At 37.7% G+C, this 27,390-nt stretch overlaps 2 long non-coding RNA genes across 2 annotated transcripts in view; one reads left to right on the top strand and one right to left on the bottom strand.

The window, feature by feature from the left end:
* Nucleotides 1–25,445, top strand: part of LOC128589142 (uncharacterized) — a 41,284-nt gene extending 15,839 nt beyond the window's left edge. The window contains exons 2-3 of the long non-coding RNA XR_008380853.1: nt 17,927–18,122; nt 25,321–25,445. This is a non-coding gene — a long non-coding RNA (uncharacterized LOC128589142). The remainder of the gene's footprint in view (nt 1–17,926; nt 18,123–25,320) is intronic.
* LOC128589150 (uncharacterized) lies at nt 6,531–9,617 on the bottom strand. The gene is made up of 3 exons (XR_008380854.1): nt 9,499–9,617; nt 8,201–8,269; nt 6,531–6,579 (listed from the first exon to the last, which is right to left on the bottom strand). It is a non-coding gene; the product is annotated as an uncharacterized LOC128589150 (long non-coding RNA).
* Nucleotides 25,446–27,390: the final 1,945 nt, after the last annotated feature.

The raw sequence follows: 27,390 nt of genomic DNA on the forward strand, positions 1-27,390 counted from the left end.
AAAAGTACACTGGAATCTTAAGGGACTTTTACAATGTCATACATCTGGTCAGTGGAAAACACCAAATAATTCACTAGCATTTTATGTATCAGTATAGAAAAATATTTTTCGCATGTTAATCTTCAAATATACCACATTGGCACCCAACTCACAGTCTACCTAAATGGAAATTCTTATTTTTAAATACATCTGATTCAAATTTGAATCTTTAGTGCCAATTTATTTGTAAATTATACTTTTAATATGTGTTTTCTCCTGTTAATCTAACTATTCCTGATCCTGACACATTATAGGGTTTTGTGATTCCCATGCCAGTGTGGGCTGACAGGATCAGTGTCAGGAACAGCCTTGCTGTGCTCAGAGTGCATTTATAAGACAAGCCTCAGTTTTAAGGAGGATGACAAAAACCTAGAATGATGTGGAAAAGAGTGAACAGGCTGTGGAGGATGAACAACACAGTTGTATGAAAAATGATTAGAGTATTAGAGAATTTTGGACCTTGAACATAAAGACTTTCGGAGAGTCCATTAACTTTATTTTCAAGTCTGTATGGGTATTGAATGTGGCAAATGAGTAAATTTTGCGTGTGCATCTTCAGAGACAAGAATGAAACCAAAGCTGAAACAAAAGGAAAGAAATCAAACACTATCAATTTAAGTGAAATAGATTTATTGAGTCAGCTGGACTCAGGCTGTGAAAAAATGAAAGAGAGGAAAGAAAGGAGGGGAGAGGAGAAAAGAGAGGAAAGGGGGAGAAGTGGGGAGGGGAAAGGAGAGGAGAGGTGAGGAGCGGAGAGGAGAGGAGAGACTTTCGCCCTCCAACCATTCACACACAATCTTCTCAGGGTGTTCCTCTCTCCCCATCGCTGATGACATCTAGGACAAGACTCTCAACCTCATTTAGACTCAAGTACAGTGTCATTTCAACAGTTTTTTGTTTGTTTGTTTTGGTTTGGTTTGGTTTGGTTTGAGTTTTTTTGCAGTTTTTGGCCAGGGCCAGGTTTAAACCCACCACCTCTGGTGTATGGGGCTGGTGCCCTACTCCTCTGAGCCACAGGTGTTGCCCTCATTTCAACACTTTTTAAAGGCCTATCTGCTAACATAAAAAAATACTCTGAGCCTTACCCTGTTTGAAGCTTCTCCCTTTCCTGCGTCTGAGCTGTCAATCTCAGAGTGATTGGTGTCTCTATCTTTCTAGCTAAATCTCTTAACCCCATTCCCTTGCTACTCCTTTTGATGGCCTTTGAATCAGACTCAGAGAGAGGGAGAGGACTGGCTGGAAATTGCTCACTTGTATGAGATTGCTAGAGTTACCATCAGGGCTCTTTTGGTGATAAATTCTCTCACTGGTGTTTTTGCACACTCCTTGGAACTCTTCTACTAAGGATTGCTCAGCTGCAGTCCAACCCAAGTGAAACGACCTCTCCAGCAGACTACTTAGCACGGATCAAGACTTCTGGAGGTTCTTTCTGCTGCAGTCTCCTTGCCATGTTAGGCAGTCCTTCGGGGTAAGATCCTCTTAAGGTTGACCTATGGTCAGTTCCCCTGGGACACATATTTCTCTACAGCTTGAGTGAGTGCAGCTCATTCCCAGAGCTTCTCTTCCCTCTGCTACCAGCTTCAGCCACAGCCTCTCACCATTGGACGATTTAAGAATAACTCAAGTACATGATTGCAAGAGGGACTTTACCTAACAATTGCAATCAGTGTAACCTGGCTTATTGTACCCTCAATGAATCCCCAACAATAAAAAAAAAAAAAGAATAACTCAAGTATCACATCTTCACACATCAAGAGCTTGACCAACACATGTGTTGGTGTTTTAGCCTGATCTTCATTTGAAGCCTTCTCCCTTAGAATGGGGAGGAAAGTATTTACTTCTCCCCATCCTGGTGACACATAGAAAATATTCTTCTAAGACAGTCTTCCCTGAGGCTTTCAAACCAACCTTCTACATATGCCTTGGGGTGAGTGTTAGCTAGTGCAGGTGGATCCAGTTCAGGGTCTTTACAAATCCAGCTCCTCAACTGAGAATATTTTGTTTTCCAAATTTGGGTCTCTATAGACAACAGAAAATAATTCCACTGAACATCCTCTGGCTTACCTAAAATGTTCCAACAATTCAGGGCAATTCAGAAAGTGTAGTGACCTCATGGACTGCTAAATTTCAAGCATAGGCTAAATCTCAGTTCTGACTGTCTGGTCATAGTTAAGGCTCCAGCACAGATGAAGAAGGTGATAATCTCTAAGGTCCTTTTGGCTCTTGAAATTTTAAGATCCACAGGCTCCCTCTGTATCAGATGAGCTGAGAGGCCCCCTTTGTCTCCAAAAATAAATAGAGGAAAGAACATCAACAGAAAGCCAGAATATGATGCAACTCGATACATCCCCACATATCCTACTCGGCTATTATTTATTTGATCTCCTCTCATTGTGTTTGAATTGGCATTTCATGATAGCACCAAGCTTATTATTTCAATTCTAACATAAAATCCCTAGAGGGATAAGAGGAGCATTCTGAGTTCAGATATATCAAGTATTCAGATAATCAAGAGAAGCTTAGAAAATAAAATAGTAACAACATTGGTGCAGTTAAGTAATGTGGCAATATTCAACATTACTCTATTTAAAAATAATTACAATGATAACAATTAAAATAATTTCACTCTCTCCTTCCTTTCCTTTAGGCTCTTGCATTTTAATTGCACTTAGGTATTTTCTTTCTCAGGCCAGTTATCATTAAACACAGGGTTCTCTCTGCTTCCAAAATGTGCTTCAGTTTAATTTCTCTTCAGCAACTGAAAGAAAGGTTGTTTAGACTCTGAGCTTTTTTCTAATCTTGATCCTGAATTTATCAGCACATGCATTTTTTTGCTTTCTCTGAGAAAATCTACATGCAGAACTCATTACTTCTCTGAGTGGTCCTAAGGAGCTAACACAAACACACACACACACAGCCAGCTAGGTAGATTCTCCAACTTTTGCATAAGAACATGGAAGGGAAGGTTAACATTTAATATGTTAAACAGCTTAAAATCCTTCAGATAGTTTTCGCTTTCACACCCTCTTCAGCTAAATCTCCTTGGAAGATTTTTTTCTTCTTTTGACTTGTAATTACAATACCTTGGGCCCTTTTCTCCTCTCTCCTAGGTTTCCTAAGAAATTTCTCATTCTTTCCTTGACATGTGAAATCAATCCACTCCACGTCAGCACTGAGTGCACATTTTGTACATTCAAACACGCCCCAGGCTGCTTAGCAAACAAAAAGGGCCTCATAACCACCCTGCCCTCCTCAGAACACAATGTAGCCACCACCTTTGGTTACTAGAACACACTCACCAGGGCGTACCCCCTTATCTGGTGGTCCAGATAACCTTCTGATATCTCTATTTAAATATGCAATCTTGGGGAAACGATGCAAATTTTCTTTATGACTTCTGTTGTGACACCTGAAACTGCATGGGCAGTAATAACTGGGTAGTATTCTCCTCAGTTGTCACAGTAATCATGCTCCATCGCATGACATGAAAACCAGACAAAGCAGTGAAATGTTCTCTGCCACCAGCTCACTGAGCTCTCAAAGTCTTGGCTGTGAACATCTCGAGCCAGCAGGCCCTGAAGACATAGCCAACAGGATGTTTTTCCCTTTCCAGCATCCACTTTTCTCACGGCTCCAAGGACTACATTCCGCAAGATTATTTGTATTTCTAATCATACATCTAGAATGTGATTGGGTGGAAATAATGACAACCGTGATCCACATGATTATACCGTGAATTTATAGGGCACTTTTCAGAGAGCCCAAAACTCTAAGGATCAGAGGCTCCCCATCATGTCTCTTCCTTAAATGTCATAATCTAAAAACTAGTGATTATACCTATAAATGAAGATTTACTTCAAAACTTGAAATGCTTTGAAGGGCTACCCATAAATACAGAACACTGGTGGCACGTTCCACCCATTCCCGACTCTAAGAATGACAACTAGGAAGCTGGCAGCCAGTTTTGGCGCCTACCACGGTAGTAAAATAGTTTACTTTCTGCCTGAGGAAAGCATTAAGACAAGCGTCAGGTATCGTTAGAGAAGTTGTTCAGCAACTGTCAGGCCCCCAGATAATTACAGACCACAGTTTCTTCTAAGACATGCTCCCCATTCTCCACACGGCAGAAACTGCTCACACCACCTGTTCTGTCAACACTGCACGCAGAGAGTGTGAGAGACAGGCCTGCTGCTCACCTAAGGTTAATGATTACCCTGTGGCTTTTCTCCCCAGTTTACACATTCTAATGTATTCCTGCTGCATTGTCACCTGGCAACTTTTACAGGGAAATAAAGAAGCGCACTGCAGGTCAAGATTACCTGTAGACTTCCTTATTGATTCTCTGTGTTTGTGTGTGTGTCTGTGTATTTAATTGACAATGTTGTTGCAGTTCCTATGAGCTACATTGGGAAAGGAAGAACCAAAGGCAAAGAAATGACTTGAATAAAGTTATCCCTCCAAAAGTGTTGTTGAACAATACAAGGAATGTCCTTGTAGGGTTGCAAAATGACGTTCATAAGGGTTATCTCATACTGCACCAGTCAGGTATGACTGCTCTTTTGATTTAAATTAACACTTTGCAAAATAAATACATACAAGCACATATCAAGGTGCTTCATCTATACTCCTTAAGTGCTGCCTTTACTTCAAAAGTGTGAGTCTTTATGTGGTTATGGGATAATTTTGACCCAACAGAGCTGCTCTTTATGTTGGGAAAATGAAAGCCCTTTGAAGATTAATAGGTCTGTGTGTCATCATTCATTTTGCAAGGATCCAATCATGCTGATTTTTGCACTGTAGCAATTTAAGGAGAGTGCCTATCAGCCTCATCTGAGAGACACAGATCATGACATAATCTTTCCCAGATTGCCCCAGTTTGTTCTATCTCCCATAACCCCTCCAGGTCACTATGTCAGTACTCCTCCAGACAGTAAAGAGTTGAAGCTGGATGTCCCAGTAAATATGAGCATATATGAAGAGATCAGAACCTCTTGCCCAATAAAGTAGCAAATTTAGGTTAATTCATTAGAATTTCCTAAAATGGTACTTGGAATGTCTTAGAAATTTTCTTCCCTTGGAAAATGCAATACAAAAGTAAAATTGCATTTCCCCAAAGGCATCCATCCCAAGGCTCAGGGCCATCCACAGGAAAATACAACTGTCTGTGGCTTATCTGCCTGGGGCTCTAATGAAGCTCTGCTAATCTCCAGTTCCTTTAAGTGGCTAATTTTTTACTACATCTTGGGCATACAGCTGTGTGGCTTTAGAGATGAGATTCTTTCTATAAGCTGTATCTAAAGGCAATCTATTTGATCAAAGAATAATATCTGACTTCATCTTTCATCATGTCCTATTGATACGTGGGCTGCAGGTGAAATCCTGCAGTTACTTTGTTTAACATTAAAAATAATTTCATTTTTCTGGCAGAAGCTGGTCTTACTATCATGCTGCTGCTTGAAAACTTGGAGAATCACGGCTTTTACCTAACTTTTAGTAGTGAGAGCTGGTAGATAATCCTAATTAAGAAAGGAACCCAGATGGGGAGAAAGACTGCAATATAGAATAACAAGTCTACTATAGTAGCTATTGCCATAATCCAAAAGAGAAAGGGAAATTGTCAAGGCAGCAGGAATTGCTTTCAAGAGCCGTCTGCACTCCAATTCTAAACAGAAATGCAGCCGAACTTACTTAGATCTTCCTACCCCCTTCTTCAGTTCAGCTGAGAATTTCAATTTAATCTAGTGCTGCAAAGCCAACAGTTTAGTAGAAAACACCATGGATTCTGAAGGAAAAATCATTTTACTATTTCATTAACTATATTTAATTTGAGAAGATCTGAAGATATTTCCCCAGGGTATTATTCTTCTTGTCTTTAGTTCAAATCATCCGTTAAATCTTCTATTTGAAAACTTGGAGTTGATATAGGAAATGTCAATGCCTGTGGTCTTGGGACCTGCTATAGTTGGAACTCAGTCTGTTGACTAGGACGTCTAATACGGTTGTTAAAAGGTTGAGGACCTATTAATTTCAGCCCTGGGAATGGCAATGGACACTATCTAATGTGAATGCTAAATCTGAATACAACATAGAGAAAACCCTGAATTCTCAATAAGTCTAGACCTATTTGTATGTATGGCTCCCATAACAGATAACAGATATTCCATGTACCACAATAAAATATGGGAAATAAATCTATTTCTAGAATTACACAGAAAGGATGTGGTTTTAGAGTCGGGCAAACCTAACTCTATGTAAATACATGAAGAGACTACATTGCCTACTGGATAACCCATAATGTTTATAACTTAAGTGGTTTCTAACCAACATAACCAACTCAATAACCCACAAATGGAGGTAGTTGTGGACATTGCAGATTGACCAAAGAAGTGTTAAATGCCCAATATTTTTCATCTAATGCTGAAAATTTACACAAATAGTCCTTAAACTTCAGAATCAAAAGGACTCATATAGAAGCTAAAGAACTTACCCAGAACAGTGTCAAAGGTCCTACAACTGAATAGAAAGATAAATCTGTTTTGTCTGGAAAAGGATAGGGATATAATTACATTAAATAGATATTGCATTCCAGACATTTTACACATATATACAACTCATTTACTTATCACTGTAGAGCAGATTTTTTTCTATTTTACAGAAAATGAAATTGAGAGTAAGATAATAGAAATAATATCCACAATGATTGTTTGTTACTATTATTGTTAACATTTGGAGGAACAATATGTCAGTTACTACACTAAGTACTTTAAATGTATTATCTCACATAAATCTTTCCAGAAAAGGAAGATATTTTTATTCTCATTTTATAAATGTAGAAATTGGGGCTTATAGAGTTGGAATGACTTCCCCAAGATAACACGACAAAATGATAAAGCCAACATTAAAACCATAGGCAAGTGGTACACCTCTTTTAGAAAGTATCTAGTGAGTTTTCTGTTTTTTACTGAAAGACCCCCACAGGAAAAATAAAAAACAGCCACTTCCCCTGGGCCACAATCAGCAAGTGGCGCAGATATAATATGCTTTACTTGCTATAAATCTGAACATTTTATAAATTACTAAATACATGAAATATGGTAGTCGTCTCTAAGTTAGCTCTAACCATTGCAATAATTGAAAGCTTATAGTATTCACAGAAAAAATAAAGGCAATATTTATAGCATTAATCTAGTGTCAGGTATTTGGGTTCAAGTTAGTGGTATACTCAGGGGTAGTATTATAGTGGTTAGTGCCTACTAACATAGCAAATAAGAAGCTTCGTCCATACAACTTCTCTGAACTTCTTGCCAAGAAATCTCATGGTGATATAAATAATACTTTGAATGCTGAGAAATACATTCTCAGCTTATTTCTCTTCATTTGACCTGCATTTACTTAATTATTAAAAGTTGTTTTCAATTTCAGGCATAGAGACCTTTAAAGATTTTGTCAGTCAAGGCTACATTTGGTTTTTGATTATTATTGTCCCAGAAAAATTATGAAATATCTTGAAATCTATACACTGATAAAAAAAAGTCCTGTGAAGAAGTTGGGAAATATTCTCATATTGTCCTAAAGCACCTACAGAATTTCAAAGGAATTTGAAAAGGCTAGATATGTTTCCTAACATTGCTGTTAAAGTCTCTGGGGATTTTCTACTTACTGACTACGTGAGGGACCTGGAACTATTATTGGAGTGTGCTCACAGCAGAGAGTACCACTCCATTTTCCAACATCCCTTACAATTAGGTTGGCCATGTGATTGGGACACAGCACTAGTATTAGGGCAGAAGTGATATTCCAAGAAATTTTCCAAATCTCTTCTCCCTAATCTGTGCATCAGGAAGTGAAAGTTTCAGAAATGGTGAATTCATTTAATGGAGGGATCTAAATTCTCCAGTAGCCACTTGGAGTAAAACTTTAGAACTAGGAACTTCTGTGTCAGTATTTGAAGCTAAGCCACAGAGAACTGTTGTAACAAAAGCCAGACTTATTTTGTAGTAACAGATCTAGAAAACTAAGATATTATAAGTATCTACTTCATAAAGTGCCTATGAGGATGGAATAAGGTAATGAAATTACATGCATAGGAATCATTAGCTATGGATTTCAGTGTGTTAGCTAAAGAATACAGAAAGTTGAATATATGTTCTATGATACATACCTGTGTAAATGAATACACATACAACTATAGGTACGTAGGTAAACACACACTTCACTCAATCCACAGGCTCTGGGAAATATAGAAAAGGAGCAGCCCTTTAGGATGGCCATTCGGTAGTTACCAGATATAAAATAAAGAAGGAAAAAGAACATGAATTTTAGAACAATCTTTTGGTGTTATGGCAGGCTTCTACCAGCATTTTTCCTCCCTGGAGCAATAGAACAGAAGATTCAGTCATGTAGAATCACAGAATGACAGCCCCAGAGTGAATTCAATGTAGCACTTTATATTGAAAGCCCAGAGCTACCGATTTCAGGCTTGTTCTCCAACATTACAGACTCTGCACTTTATTATAAAGCAAGCATGAGATATCACAAAGCTCAAAAGCTGCCATGGCTGACTTCTGGAATGTTCAGAAGCCCCTCCATACTCAACTGAATTAGACAGCCTAAGAGCGCTTTCACAATTTTAGAAAATATCTCATGCTTTCTCAAAAGAAGTTAGAGGAAACACTAGAATGACTGGCATGGTTGAAATCAGTGACACCTACAGAAAAGAATATAACTGTTCAAGGCTAGCACATTAAGTGCTCAAGTTGTGTTGATATCCAGTCAGATTGGTTCAAGAGGGAAATACAAATTCAGAGCCACTTTCTGTTCTACCACATAATCTCCTTACGGATCTGAAAGAACTGGGCCAGGACACTGAGCCTGGATAGAATTTAAATTCCAGCTGCCACCACTGGTCATCCTCCAGATCCAAATGTCTTGCTATAATATTACTGCCCAGATGAAACTTCTTGTTCAAGACCACATCCTCTTCTATTTGATCATTCTCCATATTACATTGCTTGACCTGCTATCTTGGCCCCTCTGAGCTCTACAAATCTAAGCAGATGAAAGCTGAAAATCTATTAATATTTGTGATTATGATCTCTTAATACCTCATTCCCTATAATCATAGTCAGTTCCATCTGTTACTATGTAGGGATTAAAAAACAACAGAGGCAGGTATCATGGGTCAATACCAGGCCATTGAGTGAGATGATGGAAGCCAGAGAGAACACAGGAAGATAGCAGGAGCTTTCATGATAATGACAAGAGTCTATCCTAAAATACCCCAATACTGCCATCCCTTAAGAGAAGCAAGATCAGAAAGCAAGGAGTAAGGTCAAGAACCCACCAGCCTGGTATGGAGCTGTGAGGCCAAGCAACAAGTTCTGCCAAATAACTTCAACTTGGATTTGAATTTTGCCTCCTGCAGGTGTAGTTTTTCCTAGGCCATGGTATGTGACATACCTTTTTTCAGTCCCTGAGATGGCTTTAGGTCAGAGTTCTTGGCTGCAGTCTGTTTCTGGGACAGAATCTTTCAACAAATATGAGATGTTTTACAGCAGCCCAGCCCAACACAGTCTGGGAGAAGTGCAGCCCAGCTTCCAGCCCAGTGCCGGGAGTGCTTGGAGGCACTGTGCTCTGTTGCCATCAGGTGGTTACCTTGCACAGCTACTTCATTCTTTCCAGCCCTTCTGGGTTTGGTTCTGGCTCCCTCCTCCTGGACACCACATAGTCATGTTCTGCTCTGTATGTCTTGGCAAAGACATCTAATGAACTATGTCACAAATTTTCTAAGATTTAGCTTATCTTAAGGTAAGCTGGGGAGCTTGGGCATTGGATATATACAAATAACTGGGCAATTCAGGGAACTCTTTCACAGCAATCTCACATTTTTCACGTTTTCCCCCTCTTAGAAAAAAAAAGTTGTTTTCTCGGTGTAACAATCACCTATTGTCACCAATCATACTGTTTATATGTATAATACCATAGTAATTGTGCTGAATATATATTACATAGTTCCAAGTCAAAAGGCAGAAGGCTCAAAACAAAGAAGAACTGATGTTTTATACAACATGTAACATCAGATCCTAATACATACAAAGTAAACAGTTTTGTAACATTTGAGTATTCAAGTTTTATAAAATCAATTTATTTTAAAAATGTGTTATTTTAATGCAGATATTAATATTTTGAAAAATTACTTGAGTGTATCAGTTATCTTTCTAAACATAGTTTGTTAGGTATATCATAACAAAATAGGGTAAAAACAGAAATTTATTTTGTCAGTTTCCAGAGGTTGGAAGGCTGACATCAGGTTGCAGCAGGGTTGCTTCTCCTGAGACCTCTCTCCTTGGCTTACCAGTAGCCGCCTTCTCACAGGTTCTCACATGTGCACATGAGCATCTCAAGTCCTGTTAGGGTTAGGGCTTCAACATACAAGCTCAGTCCATAGTCTAGGTCATACATTAAATTACATAGGAGAGTAAAACAGAATAATCACAGACCTTAGGAATAATTGTTTCCTGATAGATTCTAGGTTGATTCAGAAGTGGATGCAGCCATTGGTTTTTAATTCAGGGGTGGGGCTGGCGAGTTCTTGCCACTGGCTAAGCCATTTAAAAATATATTGAGTGTCTTCTTCATACCAGATTCTGTGGCAGATGCTGTACATATGAGGTCAATCAAGTTCACAAACTCATCCTAGAAAAAGTGCTACATGCCTCATTACTGAATATCACTATAGTCACCTTTGAGGTGGTCTCCTTGGAAAGCTCTGCACTGACGCCAATGCCTCATCCACTCTTCAAAGCAATTTTGGAAATCGTTTTTAGGAATACCCAATCAGAGCTGTCATCGTAGACATGCCAGCAATAACTCCTGCCTTTAAGAAGCTTGGAACCCACTAAACTCCCAGGAAAATACATGAACACCCTAATGTAATAATAAATAAGTGCTATAGTAGAAATATAGATGGGGCATCAAACAAGCAAAAAGAACTACCTCAGTCTTCCAGAAATTGGGAGGATTCTAGAGTTTCCTACATAAAGGAAATTTCAGTGAAATAAGAAGTTAAGAAAGAAAAAGAAAAATGAAAGAAGAAAGAAAAAGCACTCCAATAGGATATTTGGTGGGACCTAATGTTGCCTGATAGAACTTTCTGCAGGGTGAGAAATCTTCAATATCTGGGCTGTGCAAAATGGTAGCAACTAGACACATGTGGCTAATGAGTACTTGAAATGTGTCTTGTGCCACAAGGTAACTCAATTTTTTTTTAAATTTTGTTTCATCTTTATTGTTTTAAATTTAAACTTTCATAGCCACACGTGACTAACAACTACTGTATTTGACACCACAGATTTAGTGAAAAAGGCTTTTCATGCGTTTTCTGCCTCTATACTGTCCATATGCACAACACACTCCTCTCCAACAACATTTCTCATGATATGTGAGATTTGTAGCAAGACATGTAAGTGGAAAATTGGCTGAAAATATAAGGCAACAAGTAGGAATCTTCATTCCAAGGGTTCCCATGTATACACATGAAATTCTTATCCCCATCCACACAACTGCCACATGTCCATGATTTTTCAGCAAACCCTAGGAGGCAGGAGGATGGGTGGCAGACTTTCCTCTTAAAAGAACTATCACCCTCGTTTGCCAGCAAATTAATAAGCTTCTCTTTACAGACAAAAATGAGTTACAAGATAGATCATCCCAAGTGTTTGTCAGCATTCTCCACAAAAGCAGGAGAAAGCTAATGGTCCCATTTCAAAGGCATTCAGGCAGGAGGAATTCTTTTCACACAGGAGAGGATCAGCAGTTTTATTCTATTCACACTTTCAAATGATTGGATGAAACCCATCCACAGTAGGGAGGACAGACTGCTTTCTTCATTCTATTGATTTAAATGGATCTCATCCAAAAATATCCCCAAGAAACACAGAGGATGTTTAACCAAATATCTGGGCATTATACTGCAGACAAGATAATGCATAAAATCAAACTTCACACCAAACAAAAACTTATTTGAGGCTCTTAGCCATCTCTCCCATACAAAAGAGTTAGGGGAAGAGTTTTGGAGAGAATTTGTAGGAACTCTGGAGAGAAACAATTGAGGGTAGTCTGTTGTAAGAAAGACTAGCTCTAAGCAAAAGAACTTGTTTACCCCTCACCCCAACCCTAATGAGAGTGCTTCAACAGAGAACTTTAATGGATGTCCTTGCTATTGGGGTGGTGTAGTGGATTAAAGGCTGATTCATATTTGAAAAATGCAAAAAGTACAAGGCTGGCTAGCTGTTCCAGGTGAAACAAGGAAGGAGAAGCAGCAAATTTCAGTTGTCCAACAAAACTTGGTTGACACAGAGTATTCAAGAGTGTTTGTTATGATGAGATTTGGGCCACATGTGAGCCCCTTTATTACAAGGTCACCTACAGGGGCAGGTGGGCCTCAGCACAGTGATGTGAAAATATTACAACATTCCTAGAGTCGGAGAAGAGCATGTCAGCTGCATCAGGAAAAATGAAAGAGAGCTCCCCAGTGCTGACAGGGCTAAAGAGACTCACAATCTCACCACCCAAGAAGTAGACTTTTAGCTTCAGTCAGGTCTTAAGGGTATGAAATCAACTTTTGAACATACCAGTCAAATAGGCTATTTCCAGCCCACCTGCCTCTTCCTCCACTGTACTTAAGAGAATTAGAAATCACAGTTACCAAGTTGAGGCAAGTACTGGTGTAAAACGAAAAAGCTGACCACACACACACATCTCCAGGAACAAACTTGCTTTGTACCAGTTGGCCTTAGCTAGGAAAAGGGGAACAACAGTAATTTGAATCCAGCTATACATTTTATCTATAACATGGAACTGGACAATCCAAGAGATGTCTAAGAGGCATTACTGATGGCTTTTAATGAACATATTTTATATAAGTGGTGAGGAAGAGAGGGTTTACATGCCTAGGTTTCTGTTTTGGGGTAATTCTCTCCAGCTATATTCGATGATTCCATGAATATATTACCTAAAATTAATTAGAAAGTCGATGGTGTTTTCATCTAGGGCAGAGGAAAGTGTTAAGGCATCATGGAGAACAAAACAACTATTCTCTATCTTATAGTTCTGCCTATTCTGTGTACCAGATATATACACATTTAAAAATCAAATGGTTGGTCAATGACAGGGAAGAGATATGAGTCAAGATTTGTGTAGTTTAAATTACCTTTAAAAACAAATATTCTAACTCTCTCAAAACAGAATAGAATTCCTCCTATGAAGGATGGGGAGCCACTGAATGATTGTAAAAGGGTGATGATAAATAGACGTATGTTATAGAAGCCAAACCCAATACTTACATGGGAAAGAGAGACAGACCAAAGTCACAGATGAAATGTGAGCATCTGCTGGGAGATAAATACAACCGTCCTGGTGAGAGGTGATAAAAGCCTTAGCTAAGGTAAGGCAAGGGATGCAACAAAGAGAAGAAATTTGGGAGAAATTTAAGAGGCAAACTTAACAGATCTTGATGACACAATTGGACATAAGAGGCTTTGAGGATGATGCTCAGCCTTCTGACTTGGGTAATTCTCTCTTGCTATATTATAGCAGAAACCCCAGAGGTATAAACTGAGGCGTGGCTTGGCTGAAGGCGATCCTTATAGTTACCAAGTTAGAGCCAGTCCCAACTTAAGTAGGTGGCATTTTGCTATCTCATATTACTCATCTTACTTCACTGTAGTAGGGTGAAGACAGGTCCCCACAGATGTCTATGGCCTAATTCTGGAGGCTGCATCCGCTAGCTTACATGGCAAAGGGAATTGCGGTTGCATGGGGAATTATGTTGCTGACCCTAAACTAGGGATGAGTGACACAATGTGAGAGAGGCTTGAATGATCACTGCGGACTCTGAGGATAGGACAAAGCCAGAAACCATGGTACGTGGGCAGCCTTAGCAGCTGGAGAAAGCAAGGAAACACATTTTCCCCTAGAACCTCCAGATAGGAATGCAGCCCTGCCAACATGTTGATTTTATCCCAGTGAGACTCTTTCAGACTTCTAGGTGATGAATTGGTGTTTCTTCAAGCCACTAAGTGTGTGGGAATTTGTTACAGCACCCAAGGAAACAAATACATTTACCATTTACCCTTCCTTACCACATCCCTGCTCTCAGCTTCATCTATGCTCCTAATTTGTTTACCTCTAATACTTTGTAGTTTTCTTAACTCGTTATTTGCAATTTATTTAAACAGTCTTTATGAGCAGGTTACAATATCCCTATTACTGTGTGACTGTCACTGAAGTAAGTGAAACTACCAGGTGTATTCCCTGTAAAGCCATCAAATTATCTCAGTACAAACAGGAACACAGGGAATACTAAGGGATGCGGTCTCTTTTTCCCCCTGCTTATCTAATCATTTGACTAAAACATCTCCCAAGTAATAAATAATTTACTTATAAAATTTAAGCAGCTTTCTGTCACAAGATATAATATTTATTTTGCTGTTGAATTAATTAATTTTGGAGAAATGCCAGGTAAATGTTAGCTCTTATTCTTTTCTTATTTATAGTAAGTACATAACCTTAAACTTAATTTCATACAATAGAAAATGCTGTGAAATATAAGTGGTAATGATGGACAGACATTATTTGCCCCTATGACTTTATCTGTAACCTACATAGAATATTCAGAACTTGAAGTGATGAAGATAATCTCTCTCAGGCCTAGCTTGACCCAACACTCATGAAACATAGATGTGAATGATTGGGGCTGGCAGACTTAAAAATGAATGTGCAGCCACCACAAATTTCTTATAACTTTAAAATGGGGGAAGAGGCAGGGAGGAAGGGGGAAGACTCCAAGCTGTGTCTTTGTAACAGTAGGAATAGTATACACATTTATATAATATTATACATACATTTCCAAATAGAGACAGAGACTTGTTTAGGTTCAGTTTTGAGGTCATAAATAGTCTAACATCGGTCTTACGCTGTGGATCTCCCCACTAGAAGATGGGTCACAATAGCAAGAATGCTTTCTATTTCTTGTGCCGCTGCCAGATGATCCTAGAGGTTAACAGAAAAGAGGAATGGGGCTTCCAAACTCAAGGACTGTATCACATTCTATAGGACGAGGAATGATGAGAACATTTTCTCTTCCACAAAGTGGCAGCCAGATAGACGAGAAACCAAAGAATCTGGCCTCTGGCTTATTCTTAACTATAACACTACCATGTCAAAGGATGAAAATGTAAAGTGGGTCAAGAAAAAATGCACAAATTATACAAATGAAAGAAATTGAAACTTAACTTCAGGCAGAAAGCCAGCCAGAGACACTTACTATAAAATTGAAGAATTTTTTACCTAGCTTATACCATTAAGCAACAAAGACACAAGAACCCTCTGTAGGAAAATGATACTGGGAGCTCTTGTGTGATTACAGTTGAGGTACCATAGTTATAAATTTCATGTGAAATAAATATCTAAAACATTTGAAAGTTGTTTACATTTCGTAAAATTGAGTGATACGTCATAAAACTCAAAATGCAGGGTAATTGCAGTCTCTGAGGCATGTCTGTTTGTATAGCAAAATCTATATTTGAGCATCTCTGGAGAATTAAGGAGTAATCTACCACAGCTGTGTAATTGAAGAAGCTCTGATGCATGGATATACAACAAGTTATTTTCAAACAGCAGAGCTTAGGGTATTTTTCTTTCAGAATGAAAGTGTAGAGTTCTAGGTTATAATTGTATTTCTACCACACTGGGAGAGCTCACAAATGCTTACGTTGTGATAGAAACAAATCCTAAAACAGACGGTCCAAATGTCTGGAATTTCACCTCTTCGGAAGAAAGTAGTTCTTAATTAACTTTTAAATACCATAAGCAAAATGCACCTGAGATCATATACAGAGTAACTCCTGCATGGGAATGTTGATTCAAATGTATATTTTGCAATAAGTAAATATCCTGAAATACATCAGCTTCCTGTTCACGTTATCTGTACCCATCAAATATTGAAGGCAAAGTATTCTGTGGCACATTTAGAAGAATGACATTTTATGTCTGTGTGTGCATGTTGCTCTGTTCACCTTGTGGACTATGGTGTCAAACCAGGTACTTGGAACCTTCCATAGACTACGCTGTATGGAAGTTTTGTAGCCTCTTTTCCACTTTATGAATTCGGCAGTAGTTGGCTTGCCCCTGAGTTTTCCCAGGAAAACAGACTTTCCCCCAAGTATCACCAGAGGGTTTGATTCTATCTTTTGCCTTAATGAAAGACTTGCAATTCCAAGTAGTTAGCTGTGGACCACACCTGGGTATGCCCCTGAACTAACTTCAGCATGACTTCAGCTACTAAATATAATCAAAATTCTTCTCTTCCCTACAAGAAATTAGCCAAAAGGAAGGCCACAGGATCACCAGGGACTAATCAGGATTTTTAAGCATTTTCTTGTTCATTTAAAAAACACCATATTATTTGTAATACTCAGAACAATGAGGACTCTCTGTTCCGCATAAGTGGACCTTGAAGTTGTTCTATGGGCTATAGCAGGGAATGCAGTTCATTGCAAAGCCTTCGTCCAAGGTCAGTATCCAGCTAGAAAGGTGGCCTCTCTTAGAATATGAAGGGACTCTCATGAGGAAGAGAAGAGGGGTGACAAGCCAGCCTCATATCAGCCAAAATTAGAGTCAGCGAGGATGGCAAAGGTCACACAGAAGGACACAGCACTTAGTTCCATTTTGAATCCCCCTATTTAAATTTTACTTCCTATTGTTTGATAAGAATATCCCTAACTTTGCAAATAGCATAATAGCTTTAATGCCAGCACTGTTGTGACAATATTAGAATTAGTTCATACAGCACTAGCCTGTGAACTTTTTTGGTAGATGTGGAATTCTGTAAGAAAGACATAATCATTTTTGCATGTCCAGAATCTAACATGGTACTGTGTATTTGGCAGATAGTGGGTGCCAGAGAAGTGTTTATTAATTTGGGTTTTAAAAAAATGTCCCATAAGTGTATAATGTCTGTCTTCCTTTGCATGGATATTTCCTAATCCCTAGAGATTTTAAATATGAAGTATAAATCAAGTATTTTTGGTAACACCATATGCAGCATCACAAGACTGATCAGAGTCTTCATTTTTTGCATCTTTCATTTTACTGATTATATAGATGTGTGTTCAAGGACAGATGGGTGTTCAGACTTGAGACTTATTTAAGAAAGTAAAAATCCCCATTAACTTGACCAGAACATGAAATACTGGAAAATTTCAGTCATCTCGCTCCAGGATATATTTATTCACAGTGGGTAGTCAATAAAAGTGGTTAAGCGATCCACTGCTAAAGGAATAATGGTGGGGGCACTCAATGGAAATAAAAGCTAAATGAACAATGAAATAAATGCCTAACCAACATGGGGAAAGCACCTGTAGCATTAAATCCTGGATAACTATAATTGTGGCCACGATCCCATATCTTCAGTTCCTCCAGGAAGATTTAGAAGCAGAGCAAAGTGCAAAAGATTCCGTAATGTGATGCTCTGAGGAGTTTTCTTAATCTCCCTTTCTTTCAGACCCAGTAAAAGAAAAGTCTCACAAAGGCATAAGATCTCACTTTTTGTGCATTAATTCCCTATCCTTTACCCAGTCCTCCTCTCTTAGAATACAGAGGCAGCTTCTAATTTGGATCACTTTGTGTCCAGCTATGCAGAGCTGGGAAAGCACATGGGAGCAGGTCTGCAAAGAAAGAGAGACTATCTACCATGCTTCCAGCTTCACTCCACAACAGACTGCAAAGGCTCCACAGTCCAGAATACAATGATCATGATCCGAAGCCTGACAATCCCCGTTCACAGAACACGTACCAGCATTAACAGAAAGTGTGCTTTTCTTTCCAGGTGACTGACAGCAGAGCTGCTATCTGTCAGTCAGGCTCTAAAACACCCCCCTCCCTAGGGATGTCCTATGCAAGACAGCTCTCCTTCTGTCAAGAAAATGGCACTTCCTATACTCCCACTTGAGATGAAACCTGGAAAGATGAAATAATTGGCCTATTCTTGACCTGAACCTCTCTGAAGCTTTGGAAGCGTTCAGGTAAGGCACACACTTGCACCCTAAGACAAAGCACCCCAAAACCTGAGTAAAGGATGAGAGGTGAGGCAGGATAGAAATGTGGTTTTTCTTGTCACTTATTACAGAACTGGATCTGTTGGTGCTTGATTTGTTTGCAAATTTCCATGATGTCAGACAACAAAGCAGAACTCATAGGATTAACATTTTCTCCACTTTTAACACATATATAAAGAAAGCACCACTTATTCAATGATCAAAGAAAAATCTTCCCCAAAACCTTTTAAGCAGTAGAACTCTGCCAAGATTTTCAGGTCTTAATGATGAATTTCATTAGCCTAGCAGGTCAATATCCATTAAGTTTAGACTATCCCTCAGACAGAGAGAACCACTGTGGTTTCAGAGAATAACTTTGAAGGTAGACTGCTGGACTTGGAGACCTAGCTCTCTACTTGATAGGTAAATGACTCAACACAAATTATTTAACCCCTCAGTGCCTTGATTTTCTTGTCTATAAAGTGGGAATAGTGATAATGTACAGATCTCACAAGTATTTAATAGAAGTGATAAACTTAAAAGAGTATATGTAACATAGTAAATTCTTAAGTGTTAGTTACACCCAACATGGCATTTAAACATGAGGTGAGGATGAAAAGTTGGGTAGGCTTTATGGTCTTGTTGTAGAATGAAAAATGACTTTTAAAAAGAAGACAAAAAACACTTGGGAACATAAAAGGGAATAATACCTAAGGCTGTTGTGATAACACATTATATGCAAGAAGAATAAAGGTCCTTGCACGATGGCAATAAAGTTAAATGTGTTTTTCATGAACATTTAAAAATTTCTGTGATTGAATCAGCCAACCATTAAATTTTAAATTAAGAAAAGCCCTATAGAGAAGATAGACAGCCATCTAGGCTATAAAAATGGAGATTAAAAAATATTAATTTGATTTTCACATAATCTCTGTATAAGGTTAATATAAATGTCTACAAAGTAGACTAGTTGATGTACACAAAAAATTATATCAAAAATTAAGCTTAAATTAGGTATTTCTAACAAATCAAGCAAGTGGTCCATATAAAATACATTATTTCTTTCATACGTATAAGCATATTTAAATAGCTGTTCCAAAAGGAAAAGCAAGAAAACAATGTGCTTGCTCTTTGAATGGATCCCAAGGTAGTAATAATGTTCTTAGTTCCATTTGGGATTTATTTACATGTTCATTATACAAATGATATAAATAAGTCAATTTCCTTGCCATCATATTAAGTCTTACTCAGAATATTATGGAACTTTAGAAGCATTTTAAATAATTGACCTCTACCCCTAATTTTCAAAGTTTAAAACAGAAATCTACAGAAAATTATCAATAAAATAATTCACGTTTGTCTCACGCAAAAGAGTTTGTCCTCATTCAGGCAGGACAATACAACTTTGCACAGTCAGTATATTTACTAGATTCCCAGGGCTGCCCTAAGAAATCACCACAAACTAGGTGGCTTAAAACACGAGACATTTATTCTCTCATGGTTCTGCAGGCCAGAGGTCCAGAATCAAGGTGCAGTTGCTGCTGCATTCCCTCTGGAAGCTCCAGAGGCGCCCCCATTACCGAGTCTGCCATTTCTGGAGACTGTAGTCTTTCCTGATAAACCCTCCTCTCAAGACCCTTCACTTACTCACCTCTTTTGCCATATGAGATAACATTCACAAGTTCTGAAGATTCAGACATGGTCATATCTTATATCTTGGAGGGCAGGGAAGGACTTGAGGAGCCAACACTGAGCCCACTGCTGCCAGGCAGTGTAATGAGCCTGTGGATCCCTCCAAAGGAGACTTTTCATTTCTGAAGGACTTCAGGTGGTAAAAGCTTAAAGGTTCGTGGTCCTTTACCTTTTGTCTTGCAACTCACTCTTCCTAATTAACTCAGATGTGGTAATAGTATTACAGAATTATATTAATTCAGCAAATCTCTTTTATCTAAAGCTCAGAGGTCTGGTTAACCATGGCATGTGAACTATAGTTGAACATGGGAAATTGGACACATCTATTTATCTCTTCTCATTCCTGACATTTTAGCAGTTAAGGAATAAAACAGGTAAACTCCCAGCATGTTGAAACATTATGGTAAAGGATACAAAAGCAGAATAGGTATAAACCAAATTTTGGAAGATGGAAAGCAGATGGACAAGTGGTGGATGACCTCACAGAGCAGAAAAATATAAACCCAACCTTGCAAAGGGAGGTATCAATCAGATGAATATGAATACATACTGAAATTTCCAGAAAAGATGGAGAATTGGAGGCATTCTATTTGAAGGTCAGAGTGAGAGATAATAATCTTTTTCTTGCAATTCCTAAATTCAAAATTTCTAAAAACCAAAAATATTGTTAAAACTTATTTGGCAGCAATACCTGAGATTATCCAAACTAATTTTCTATCGAAATATGTAAAATATGTAAAGCTAATTACAATCTTTATTCATCCCTTTGGTGTGAACATTCACTATGTTCGATTTAAAAGGCTCATGCACTATGATTTAATAAATAAATAAATAAATAAATAAAAGGCTCATGCGGGTCCCATTAGGTAACACAGTTGAAACATGACCAACATGGACTTGAACTGTGTGTCTCCTCTTATCTGTAGATATTTTCAATACATATATTGGAACCATTTTTGGAGGGAGGTTGCAATAATTTTAAAATTCTCAGATGGATTCCATAACCTGGAAATATGGAAAAACTTAAGAAAAAATTATAAATGTCATGAATGTATAAAATATGAGTAGATACTAGTTGATTTTACCCTTTACTACCATAAAATACACACGAATCTATTATGATGTTAAAATTTATCAAAACTTATGCACATAAGCACAGATTGTACATGGTACTATTCAGTCAAGAGAAATATAAACAAATATAAAGATACAGTATTAAATCATAACTGTATAAAATTAACTGTCATTTATATTTATACTACAGTAATACCTTCATAGCTATCTCCTGTTGCTATTGTGGTGAACTCTAGTATTGCGAATATTTGCTTAACACATCAAGTGATCCTAATTATCTCCATGTGAGCAGTTTGTCTCTCCAGTAAATTACATATCACAGTAAAAAGTGATCTCTTGAGGTTCTCATGTATTTTACATTGTATTTAGTGCAATACTGTAAACCTTGAATAACCCTATGGGACCCATACAAAGTGCCAGTAGTGGTGCTGGAAGTGTTCTCAAGAACAGAGAAAAGTCATGACAATACAAGAAAAAGTTAGATTGCTTGAAGGGTACCATAGATTGGTATTGCTGCTACAGTTGCCTGCCATTTCAAATACATGATGATTCATCTTGTAAACTTACATGTACTATGCTACTCTAATTATTTTCTCATCCTTGTGATTTTATTAACATTTTCTGTTGTCTAGCTTACTTCATTGTAAAAATACAGTAATACCATAAAATACTACATATATGCATTAATCAACCATTTATGTTATTGGTAAGGTTTTTGGGGAGTCAACAGTAGAGTTTTTGGAGAGTCAAAATTTATAAGTGGATTTTAGACTGCTGCCCCCTGCATTGTTCAAGGGTCAATTGTATTGCAATTATTTTTCTAAAATCTAAAGGAATCTGAATCTTCAAACATATATGGCTCCAAGGATTTTAGATAAAAGATCATGGAATTGTACAATGAGCAATATCTAGTCCAAGATTCTTCCTATAACATCCTCCATCCAGGAAGTGATGGATTACAGAGATTAGGAACTTTCAAATTCAATTTCATGCGAAATTGAATTTGAAAGTTCCTAATCTCTGTAAGACCTTTCACACCAAAGGCTGCTTTATGTCACCATCCTGAAACAGGAGAATTAAGTAAAAGTTTACAGAATGAAGAATGAGAAATACCAGTTACTCTGCTTAGTTCATAGAAAAGAGCAACAGGGCTTTTATCCCCAGGCAGATTATTGGAAACTGGAGGATTTTTCCTTGAGCTAGTCTAAAACAAAAGACCTATACCTCTCACACTTGAGAGTTCGTGAGTGAAACAATGGGAACTCCATCTGTTCACCCTGTAGTGATGTCTCACAGATGGTTATAGAACCTTTAATCAGACCAAATGGAAGTCAAGGATCATTAGACATTTGAAGAACTAGAAAACTCAAGGGGAAGAGAAACTGAGTAAACCCTCCTTGAAGCTGTAATTAACATTTTCAGAAAGATAAAAGAGTATATCTATGAAATGAGAACAGAAATTTAATCTTTAAAAATCTTCAGAATGTAAACATCACAAAGATAAAGAGCATAAAGATTTGTATTAATTTGAAGGATTAGAAACTAAAATTGGAAGGAACTAATAAAAAATAGAACAAAAAAATGATGTAAAACAGGGAAGAAGCAGCCACATTAAGGCACACATTAGTGAAGTTTCAGAACATGGATTTATTTTAAAAATTTAAAAAGAGAATGTCTGAAAATTCTCAGGGATAACTTATATGCTGCATTAGAAGGATCAAAAATCAAAAAGACACTGCACTCAGCAGTATTACTAGACACTGGAAAATAATTAACCAGTGTCTTCAAAATTCTGAGGAATAATAGTTTCAAACTAGACTTGTACATTCATCTAATGTATTAATTTGAGCAAGAGAATGTGCATATATAATCTTTTAAGAATATTACTTTCCAGATGTCATAGTAAGAAACTTTAAGAAAACCAGGGAGTGAAGAGGAAAACAAGAAATCAAAGAAACAGGAAAGACAATAAGAAAAAAAAACGGTTCAAATTTTAAATATAATACATCTTAAAATAATATATTATCCTGAAAATAATTTCAGAGAGTACTTGGTCCAAATTGGTACAAGAGGTCGAAGATTTCTTAGGGTTGCCTTGGCACCCATAGCTCAGTGGTTATGGCACTAGCCACATGCATGGAGGCTGACAGGTTCTAATTCGGCCCAGGCCGACTAAACAACAATGACAACTGCAACAAAAAAATAGCCAGGCATTGTGGTGGGCACTTGTAGTCCCAGCTACTGGTGAGGCTGAGGCAAGAGACTCGCTTAAACCCAAGAGTTTGAGGTTAGTGTGAGCTATGACACCACAGCACTCTACCCAGGGCAACATGGTGAGACTCTCTCAACATAGTGAGATCATAGTGAGTCTCAAAAAAAAAGAGATTGCCTAGTGTGCTTAACCCCACTAAAAGAACTATAGAAAAATAGGTAAACAAAAAACAAAGCAATTATTATCTTTAATAAAAATAAAAAGTTATATAAGAAGTGTGATAACCATACTAGCCCACATAGCTTAGCCATGCATAATGTTTATGTAGTCATAAATATGTATACATCAAATACTGATTAACAAAAATGGTTAATGCATTTATACTAAATGAATGGAAGAGAGGAATCATGGGCAAGAATGTAGGAGATTATATGCTAGTGTGAGATTGTAAAATGCTTATTTTCCAGAATAGTCAAAAAAGTAATATCTAAAATTTAAAAATCAAAAACCAACCATAAATTTTTGTTACTTAGAAATAAGTTGGCTCAGCAGCCATAGCTCAGTGGTTAGGATGTCAGCCACATACACCAGGGCTGGTGGGTTCTAACCCAGCCTGGGCCTGCTAAACAACAATGACAACTGCAACAAAAAAATAGCTAGGTGTTATGACAGGTGCCTATAGTCCCAGCTACTTGGGAGGCTGAGGCGAGAGGATCACTTAAGCCCAAGAGTTTGAGGTTGCTGTGAGCTGTGATGCCACAGCACTCTACCGAGTGTGACATAGTGAGACTCCATCTCAAAAAAAAAAAACTTAGAAATAAGTTGTTAAATATTAGAATAAACACTTAAAAGAACTGAACACTATTAGCTCTGATAAAGAGACATTGGGATTGTTAAACACGAATAAGAGACTGTATTTTTCATTATAAATCACTGACTTTTTAATGTGTTAATTTGATACAAATAAAAATCTAATTTTTAATAAAAATAGACTAATAGTTCTGTTAGAAAACAAAAAGATTAATATAAATAAAATTCTTGCTTATACAAGCTTAATATTTTATTTCTTCTCCTCTTCGATCTAAACTACATTTTTTGCCAGATTAATCTTTCAAACAGTATGGCTCAAATCATATTGTTTTACTTAAAAACTTTAAGTAGCTAGCTCACTAATTTAGCATTCAAGATCTTCACAACTTATTTCTGAACTATTTTCCTTCACTTAACTGATGAATATTTGTGGCACAACTGCTGCATGTTCTTTTGGAAGTACTGTTAGGCAAGATAAACATAATTCCAGGGAGGCGCCTGTGGCTCAAGGAGTAGGGCGTCGGTCCCACATGCCGGAGGTGGCAGGTTCAAACCTAGCCCTGGCCAAAAACCAAAAAAAAAAAGATATAGCTCTTTATTACTTGGGCGGCCCCTGTGGCTCAAGGAGTAGGGCGCTGGTCCCATATGCCGGAGGTGGCGGGTTCAAACCCAGCCCCGGCCAAATAAAAAAAAAAAAAAAACATAATTCCAGTCTTCAAGGCACTTGAGTTCCACGTACTTCCTGCTAACATCCTCCTTTTCAAGACCCTTCTAATACTTTTGGCCTTTCAGTCTTCTCCAAGCACACATGTACAAACTCTGGTTATACTTCAAGGCAGAATGCATATGCTACCTCCTTCACAAGGTCCCTAATTAGAAGTTAATTTTTCTTATCCAATGTCCTTTAAACTTTAGCCACATGGCTTTTACCCATTTACTGCTGTATTACTGTATTACAGCAATGCACAAACATATTGTCTTCCCAACTAGAACCTGAGTTCCTTGAGAACGAAGTCCTCTATGGATTCCTTTTCATATTCTCTGTAGTAGCCCTACACCTAGTAGCTATTTATTTAACAAAAGGCAAAATAAAAAGTAAATGTCTTAAGATATAAGCCACTATTAATACGATATTCCAATGTTTGCAAGTGAAATTGTCCAAATGGATTCTCTAGCTATCTAGAAATAAATGTTTCATTTTAGAATAGTTTTAAAATTATAGAAAAATTGCAAAGATAGTACAAAGGGTTTCCCCTCTAGCTTCCTGTTATTAATATTATACATTATGATACAAAATTAATAAATAAACATTAATACATTGTGATTAATTAAAGGCCCTGCTTTATACAAATTTCCTTAGTTTTTACTAAGTTTTTAATTTCCTTTTTTCTGTTCCAGGATCCCATCCAAGATACCATACTACATTTTGTCACCAAGTCTTCTTGGAGTCCTCTTGGCTGTGATAGTTTGTTTGAATTTTCTTGTTTTTGATGACTGTATAGTTTTCTTTTGCTGAAGTAAAGTATTACCACAAACTTAATGGCTTAAAACAATATAAATTTATTATCTTGCAGCTCTGTAGGTGAGAAGTCCAACACAAGTCTAACTGGGCTAAAATTCATGTATTGGGGTGGGGGATGCTTCTTTTTGGATGTTGTAGGGGAGAATCTGTTTCCTTTCCTTTACCAGCTTCTACAGGCCATCTACAGTCCTCCTACAATGACCCTTAATAGTTTGGAGTAGTATTGTTCAGATGTTTTATAGAATATCCTTGGATTAGTAATTCTCAAGGAACTTCCAGTTAGGAAATGGTAGCATAAAACAAGCTGCATTCTCTCCCACACAGATAGCCAAAAACAAATTTACAGTAATGCTATCTTCTCCAACAATAACTCAGAGGTCAAATATGAAGATGAGATAGTTCCCAGGGCTACAAAGAAACTGAAAAACTCTGAGCAGGCAGTAAGAGAACTGGACTTCCACATCAACAATACCTCTCATTCCCATTTTGCCAGGTACCAACCATACAGAAGATCTCCGCATGACTCACGGCTCCTACACTGGGAAAAGAGAAATTGAGGTGGTTAGCCAATTTCCCCACCTTTTTGGGCTCCCTGGCAGGAGACCTGTCCTACCCTTAACCTATGGTAGCATTGTGACTGCCTGAAGGAGAAACATCTGGAAGACAAACAAAAGCAAATAGGGAAGAGGTGAGACTAACATCCACAACCAGGAGACTCTGCTCTGTATCTTGGCCATAGGAGGTACATATCCCAGGTCCCCTGAGCACTAACCCACCAACCCCTAGCCACTGCTGGATTATCCTACATTGCTGGAATAATCCCTCCCCCACTTGGGACAGGCAGTGCTCTGATCATTTACTGGAGCTGAGATGAACCTGAGCTCACGGTGCCTCTTAGAGCTGAAAATGAGGCAAGGACCTTTAGGGAAAATTCACTAAGCAAATATATTCAGTGAAAATCAAAATAAGTCAGACAGAGAAACCAGGAATAAATAATTCTTCCATGGAAAGATATAGACATATACCCACCAGAAATAGCAGCAAATAGAGAACAGTGACGTCCCAAAAGAACAAAGCAAAAATTTAGCTGACCCTAATGAGATGGTAATTCATGAGCTATTGGGATCAAGAATTCAAAGCAATGATTTTAAGGAAACTCAGAGCCCTCGAAGGTAACACAGAAAGCAATTCAGAAATACATCAGAGGTATGTAATGAAGAGCTTGAAATCATCAAAATAAAACCTAAGAGAAATCTAGAAACTGAGAAGTATTTTGCTGAACTCTTCAGGGGCTCCTTTTTTCTTTTCTTTTTTTTTTTTTTTTGAGGCAGAGTCTCATGTTGTCACCCTTGGAGGAGTGCTATGGCATCATAGCTCATAATTCTTTAAATGCTCTTAACCACAGAGTGAACCAAGCAGAGGAAGAAATCAGTGAGCTTGAGGAATAGCTATTTGAAAACACATAGCAAGAGGAGAAAAAGAAATTTTAAAAAAATGGAAAGTAAAATAGACCACCTATAAGATATAGAAAATTACCTCAAAAACCCAAATTGAAGAATTATTAGTGTTCAAGGTGGACCTGAGTATAAGCAAATGGTGGGAAATTTTAGTCAAATATTAACAGGAAATTTTTCAAAACTTGGGAAAGTTATAAATATCCAAGCACAAGAAGGTCAGAGAACTCCAAATACATTCAACCCAAAACCGACTTCCCCTCAAAGGTTGAAAACAAAGAGGAGATAATAAAGACAATGAGAGACAAGATGCAAATAATATATAAAAGAGCTCCAATTCTTCTAGCATCAGATTTCTCATTAGAAACCTTATAGGCTAGAAAGAAATATAACAGCATTTTCAAAGTACTCAGAGAAAATAACTGCAACACAAGAATTTTGTATCCAACAAAACTGTCATTCAAATTTCAAGAAAAGATAAAGTCTTTCACA

The sequence above is a fragment of the Nycticebus coucang genome, chromosome 1, assembly GCF_027406575.1.
Source record: "Nycticebus coucang isolate mNycCou1 chromosome 1, mNycCou1.pri, whole genome shotgun sequence".
NCBI classification, from domain to species: Eukaryota; Metazoa; Chordata; class Mammalia; order Primates; family Lorisidae; genus Nycticebus; species Nycticebus coucang.